Source organism: Miscanthus floridulus, chromosome 8 (genome assembly GCF_019320115.1).
Source record: "Miscanthus floridulus cultivar M001 chromosome 8, ASM1932011v1, whole genome shotgun sequence".
NCBI classification, from domain to species: domain Eukaryota; kingdom Viridiplantae; phylum Streptophyta; class Magnoliopsida; order Poales; family Poaceae; genus Miscanthus; species Miscanthus floridulus.
The window spans coordinates 96,726,839-96,733,029 of NC_089587.1; the positions used below are offsets into that span (position 1 = coordinate 96,726,839).

The following is a 6,191-nucleotide window of genomic DNA, read 5'->3' on the forward strand; positions in this document are numbered from 1 at the left end:
CCAGTAGCAGCATTGTCGTGGCCGCCGGACACTGCTGATGAGGTTTGTTGTTCTGCATTCACCGTTACCGTCGTCGTTGTGGACGAGTTTCCTCTAGATGCACTGGCACTAGGATCCTCTGCTTCCCCGTGAAACTTCCGGGCGATGTAATCCTTGACGAAACCATACTAGACCTGGTGAGATTTCACCACGTTATCTTTGTGCAGTAGAAGGTTCTTGCAGCACTTACACAAACAGCGTGTTCCCGCTTCAGACTCGGACGATGCCTTTTCATAGCGGCAATAAACTTTGTCTGCACTACGCGAGGCAGAGTCTCGGGAATTTTGTTTTTTTACGAGAGAGGAGGCCGAAGCGGAGTTGGATGCCGTGTCCGACAGGACTAACGTCCGCGTCTAAGGCTGTGTTTAGTTGTAGGAATTTGGATTTTGGGGCTACTGTAGCACGTTCGTTTTTATTTGGCAAATAGTGTTCAAACATGGACTAATTAGGCTCAAAACGTTCGTCTCGCAATTTCCCACCAAACTGTGCAATTAGTTTTTCTTTTCGTCTACATTTAATGCATGACATCAAATGCCACAACGCAGACATATACGTGCGGGGACCAGCGCAGTGCTACCCAGCTGCTGCAACTTTTTGCTGCGATGCAGAGTTCTTTTTCCAACCGCAAGCCTTGTCTAGCCTGATACCCTTTCTGGTTGGACCGTTCCAGTAGTCGTTGTGGTTCATCCCCTCAGAGTTTACTGATGGTGAGGATATACTTAGGGCCTGTATAGTTGATAAGAGACCTATGAGAAGATGGTTTCGTCTCTAGCGACGGGTCTCTAATGAAGGATCTAAAATACCCCCGCTAATAAAAAACTATTAGCCAACTTTGTTCTGCTGGCTGCTAACTATTAGCACTAGTGGATCTAAACAGCGTCTCGGTGTTCCGCTGCTTAAACTGAAACGTGTCAGACATCTGAACTACTATAAAAAAACATTGTCAGTCACTAGTCTTTATAAAAAAAATTCGCAATTAATCACTAGTAGTTGTCATTCTCATTCACAGGCTGCCTCTACTAATGTCATATTGAACTACTGAACAAGATGAGCTCGCACCACAACTTGTCGAGCTTTGCTTTCTGCAAGTCTTTATATTCCTAAAATCCCCACTATCCCCAATTCCAGATATCTGCTGCTTGAAATTTCATGGTTTCTGAATATTATATTCACACGCAGGCTACTTATGAGCATCATCTGGAGATCAACGATGATTCTATGAGATCCAGAACGCAGTCAAGTCCGTAGTAGGCTCACTGGCTGAGTCAACATCCGACCTTCACAGGCTTGCAACGCGTGTACAACAGCACATATATATTGCAATGCACGCTCGCGCAGATTCTCTGCTACTTAGTAATCAGAACGTAACAGCATGATATATATCTGGCCAATTATTCAGGAGCCACACATCTGATGCCCTAAACAAATGCACATACACGTGGATCATATATCAGAGCACGGTTGAGGAGAGTACGCTGCAACTGCAAACAAGCAGGCAATGCACAGCTAAAATACATGACATGAGGACTGTCATTAATGATTAATCCACCGTGTAATGACATGACGAGATTGGACCTGGATAACCAAACGCGGAGCCTGGAGGTGAGCACAGTCAACTATACGATGCTAATGCTATTGATCATTCCTCCAACAGCAACCTGGTTGTTGATTGATCCATCTCAGTATCTCACGATCTCGATGAGATGCTAATCTCACCTCCAGAATCCACAAGATTTGATGGAGATCTTAAGGGTCTCTTTACCATTTAAGAGTCTTTTTTGAGATTACACAATCCAACGCAGACGCTCACAATATAATATTCTCACTCCAAACCTTTGCTTCTCCTTTACGCGTGTCCCACAAGGACAATATATTTTTTTCTTTAGTTATTTGGCTAAGAGCCAATTGCATATGAAGAATTATGCCATTTACAATATATAGCTCGTCATTTCAATTCATCAAGCTGACTAAAGTATGCAATTATCCTGATATATATTTTTTATTCTTATGAGGCTCATCAAATGTTACACTTAGACACATCAAATGCTCCTAAGGAGAAATATAGTGATATACAAAAGTAGCAAAAGAAAACCCTAAGCTCTGTGTAAATTACACAAGTATATACATATCTACAGATTATAAGGTAATCAAATGTGACAACAGGGACCGTGGACCTGAAGCTTAGCCTCTCTTGGATAATTTTCTGTACACTTCCTATCGTATATACTCATCAAATTGTTTTGATCATCAGCAAATCCTAGCTCTAGAGTCATCCTGTTCAGCTCTAGCCTCTAGAGTCATCTCTAGCTGCAGTTGGGATTATGATAAGCATAGGATGTTTCAATAATTGGCAGCAAAATCATCTGCACGGGTGCATAGTTTAGTGTTACATTCAGATCACGAGATCGGAGAGCAAGGTGTGCAATAAGAAGAGCGGTTGGCTACGCTGGTTGATGCATGCTAGGGGAAGCAACAGTTGACTTCAGCGGCGTTCTTGTTGCTTCATGTCATGCTGTTTGTTTTTCTCCTGCCTGCTGTGCGTTAAGAATTTAGAATCTGAATTCTGCAATTTCATGATGATCCACATGCCGTCCAAATTTATTACGCATTGGCAGCTTATCTATTGCTGATCAACTATTGATTGCGAGTTCGAATCTCATTGCTGGAGCTGGCATGCTATCGGTTAAGGGGAGCAAGATCCACTTCATTAGGATCTTATGCCTATTGTTAATACTAACGGTGGCCAATAATGGACCAATAATGATGAGCACCTTCTGAAGAAACTTCAACTGCAGTAGCCCCATTCCAGTGATTGTTCTTTTTCTTTACCAGTCAGGACTCAGGAGACGAAAAAGTTAAAAAAAACAAGTCAATAAAATTGACAGCAGGAAAATTGACCCAAAACTTTGCTTTCCAGCATAGTATATTTTTGTACACTTTCTCTCATATAAATACATCAAAATTGTTTCCATGATCAGCAGATCCTCTAAAACGCAGATGCTAATCACAGGGATTAGAGTTGGTATATGATCTATCTACAAGGTGAGAGTGTTCAGAAGAGAAACTCTGCTCTGGATCAGTGTCCTGAACAAAGTCGCAACTCCACTCTCAAGATCAACAATGTCCAACTCCAACACCTGCAATTGCTCCTCCTTGCACACAACTTTCTTCTTCTCAAATGCCATGGACACAAGAGACCACTTGCTAGCACTGGGCATCGCGATCTTCTTTGAGAGGAGATGTGATGTTGATTCGAGCATCGACACAGCAATCTCCCTTGCTTCAGCCAACAACATGACTACCCTGCATCCTTCAATGTCAGAAGCAGCCTTGCTGTTGATCTTCTTGAACTGCTTCTGTGCCTTCTTGGCCAAGCGGGCATAAGATTGAACCTTGACCTGAAGAGCCGCATTGTCTCCTCCCTTGAGAACCAGCTGCATCTCCTGGACGCTGACCTTGAGCTCTGCAAAGTTCTCTTGCATGGCGTTGCAGAGGTCAAGCAGGACAAGAGAGCGCTCGAGCTCCTCCTCCACTGCCTTCCTCTGCTGATTGTTGGGCAAAAATGTGAGCTTGTCGATGCAGCTGTAGATGCTCACGATCTTGTTCAGACCATCAAACATGGTTTTGATGGCCACTGAAGGTGAGGAGATGGCTGCCTTCAGGATCAGCAGCTGTTCATCGATGTTGGCTTTGTTAGAGCGAGGGCTGGAAGGCACGCTCGCGGACCTAAGGTGGCAAGCCATGATTTGAATGGAGGCTGAAGCTGTGAAGCTTCTTTTTTCTTGGAATGGAGAAGAGAAAGCAGGCTGCGGCAATGGTGATTTTCCGGGCTTTGGCTTTCCTCTTTATATAGCAAAAGAGGTGGAAGCAACCGCATAGCTGAACCAGCAGACAGCGAGGATTATTCTCATGTGTGTAACCAACTGATGAACTTCAACAGAAGCCACCAAACCCAAGAAGCATCACAAACTTAGCTTGATTAGGAGGCTGTCATGTCTGCAATATGAGCGGCAAACTCGCCTGCACGGTTGAAGGGCAGCAAGATGAGCATCTGATCCAGATCATGAGATGATTGATTAACAGGCAAGTTGCCACTGGAGGAAGGAACAGCTAGATGCCCTTGCTCGCCTCCAGCTCCAGGTTCCCAAGCTAGTTGCATTTAATCACCCGATTCCAATATAATCACATCATTACATGGTGGATTAGTGAAGATAGTGATAGTCCTGTAGTCATGCCTCTGCTCTCCATTGCCAGTCATGTTGCATGTCTCTGCTCTCCATTGCTTGTGCACTAGCAGTGTATATGCTTGGCCATCCACGTGTTTCTGCAATATTTATAGTCCTTAATAAGCATAGCTTTGCATTTACCTGAATACAGGATACAGTCAGGCTACTTTCAAAAACAATGTAGGCCCTATTGCGCTATGACACAACACTGCATTAAAAGAATTGTAGTCCAGATAGCGGTGTTTAAAGCCTATTCTCTCATCTACCCATCCCATTTTATGTGATCCAGGTCCATATTTAAAGGATTCACTAATCTTTTTTACTGCAAAATGGATTCGCTAATCATCTAAATAGATTTCAATGTGCAGAACAGGAAATGTATATAAGTAGGTGGGAACTCCCCCCTCCCCCCCCCCCCCCCCCCCCCCCCCAATTGATCGAAAAAATGTATATAGCAACTTTTATTTTTCAGAGAAGTTCATATGTATATACATACAAATACTTCTTTATTACGCATGTGTGTCAGTGTGTTCCATTATAGCTATTTTGATTTTCTGGGACTGATCCATTCACTCATGAAACAAGGATGGATGATTGAGCAAGGATTCAAATGGACCTTGGTGGAAACACAGCAACAGAGGGAAAATAGCAGAGTGGAGCACTGTTTTTTCCACATTTCCTTTCCCTCTTCATTTCAAACATTGGAGCGGCTGGACAGTGCTTGCAGCCTGTCTTCCTGTCTGGACAATTCATGTTGCAAAATGCCAATGTTGGTCCAACATCAGCCCCACTAAAAATGTGGTCCGGCCTACCCAAAGATGCAACTGAAACATGACAGCAATGTTGCATAACGAGGTTAGTCATCCCGTAAAGTTGAAGCATATGTGCACCTAATAGATGTAACCCAAACAACATCATTGTGTACTGTTTTGCCTCCAACAACTGAGGCATGACAGGCTCATACATTATTTAGATGTCTGAATCATTCAAAAGAAAAGAATCAACCTGCCGTAGAGATGGACAGCAAACTCACAAGCAACTGGACTGGCATGATTCTTCTTGTCTGCTGATTCAAGTTTGTTGTGCTTCTACTTCTTTCATTATATATAGAGAGAACCCCAAGGAGAGTAGACACCATTAGAGCACCATTCCTCTCCCCTCCTCTACAAAGAAGACAACACTGCATTTTTCGCTCCAAGCACGGCTTGCCATATAAGATCTGCAAGTGCGCCTTCTAGCCCTCGCTCCAAGGAAACCAGCGTTGAGGATCAGTCGCAGATCATTAAGAAAACCATCCCTTTAGCCACCGCGGCCATTTGAACATTGCTTGATGTTTTGAGGAGGCTTGGAAGTGTGTACAATAACATTTAGGAAAGCAATGGAGGACTAGCTTGAGCGCTCTGTCCTGCTGCTTGATCTCTTTAGTGCCATGCAAGAGAGCGAGCTCGAGCAGGAGGTGCAATTGATTATGAAAGGCGAAATAGCCAAATTCATCCTCAAACTTTCATCCAAAGTTCAAATTGGTCCCTCAACTATCAAAACAGTCACTTTAGTCCTTGAATTTGTAATTTCCGTTCAATCTCGTCCTCTGTCCGACGTCGTTAGCTCACACCGTTAAAATCTGAGACGATATTTCCATTAGGTCGACCAGAGAGAAGCACAACTCAACTTATCCTATTCCATGGCGGCTACACGCGGAGGCTAGGGTTTGAAGCGTGGAGACGACGTCGAGGAGGGTGCGAACGGAGCCGCGCTGCTGGTTGGGTGCTGCTCGTGGACCGGCTGTGAAGGAGAGCAGAGACGGAGTTGGAAGTACAGGTGAGTCCATGTTTGCCCACATGAATCTTTGTCTCCTGTTGGTGGATTTGGTTTTGCTTTGAGGTGGAACCTGACCATGTAGTAGATCTGTAGGGCTGCAGTAAAGTG

The 6,191-nt window shown here is 44.0% G+C and overlaps 1 pseudogene; it reads right to left on the reverse strand.

Moving 5' to 3' along the window:
* Window positions 1-3,074: 3,074 nt before the first annotated feature.
* Window positions 3,075-3,916, reverse strand: LOC136473015 (uncharacterized; annotated as a pseudogene).
* Window positions 3,917-6,191: the final 2,275 nt, after the last annotated feature.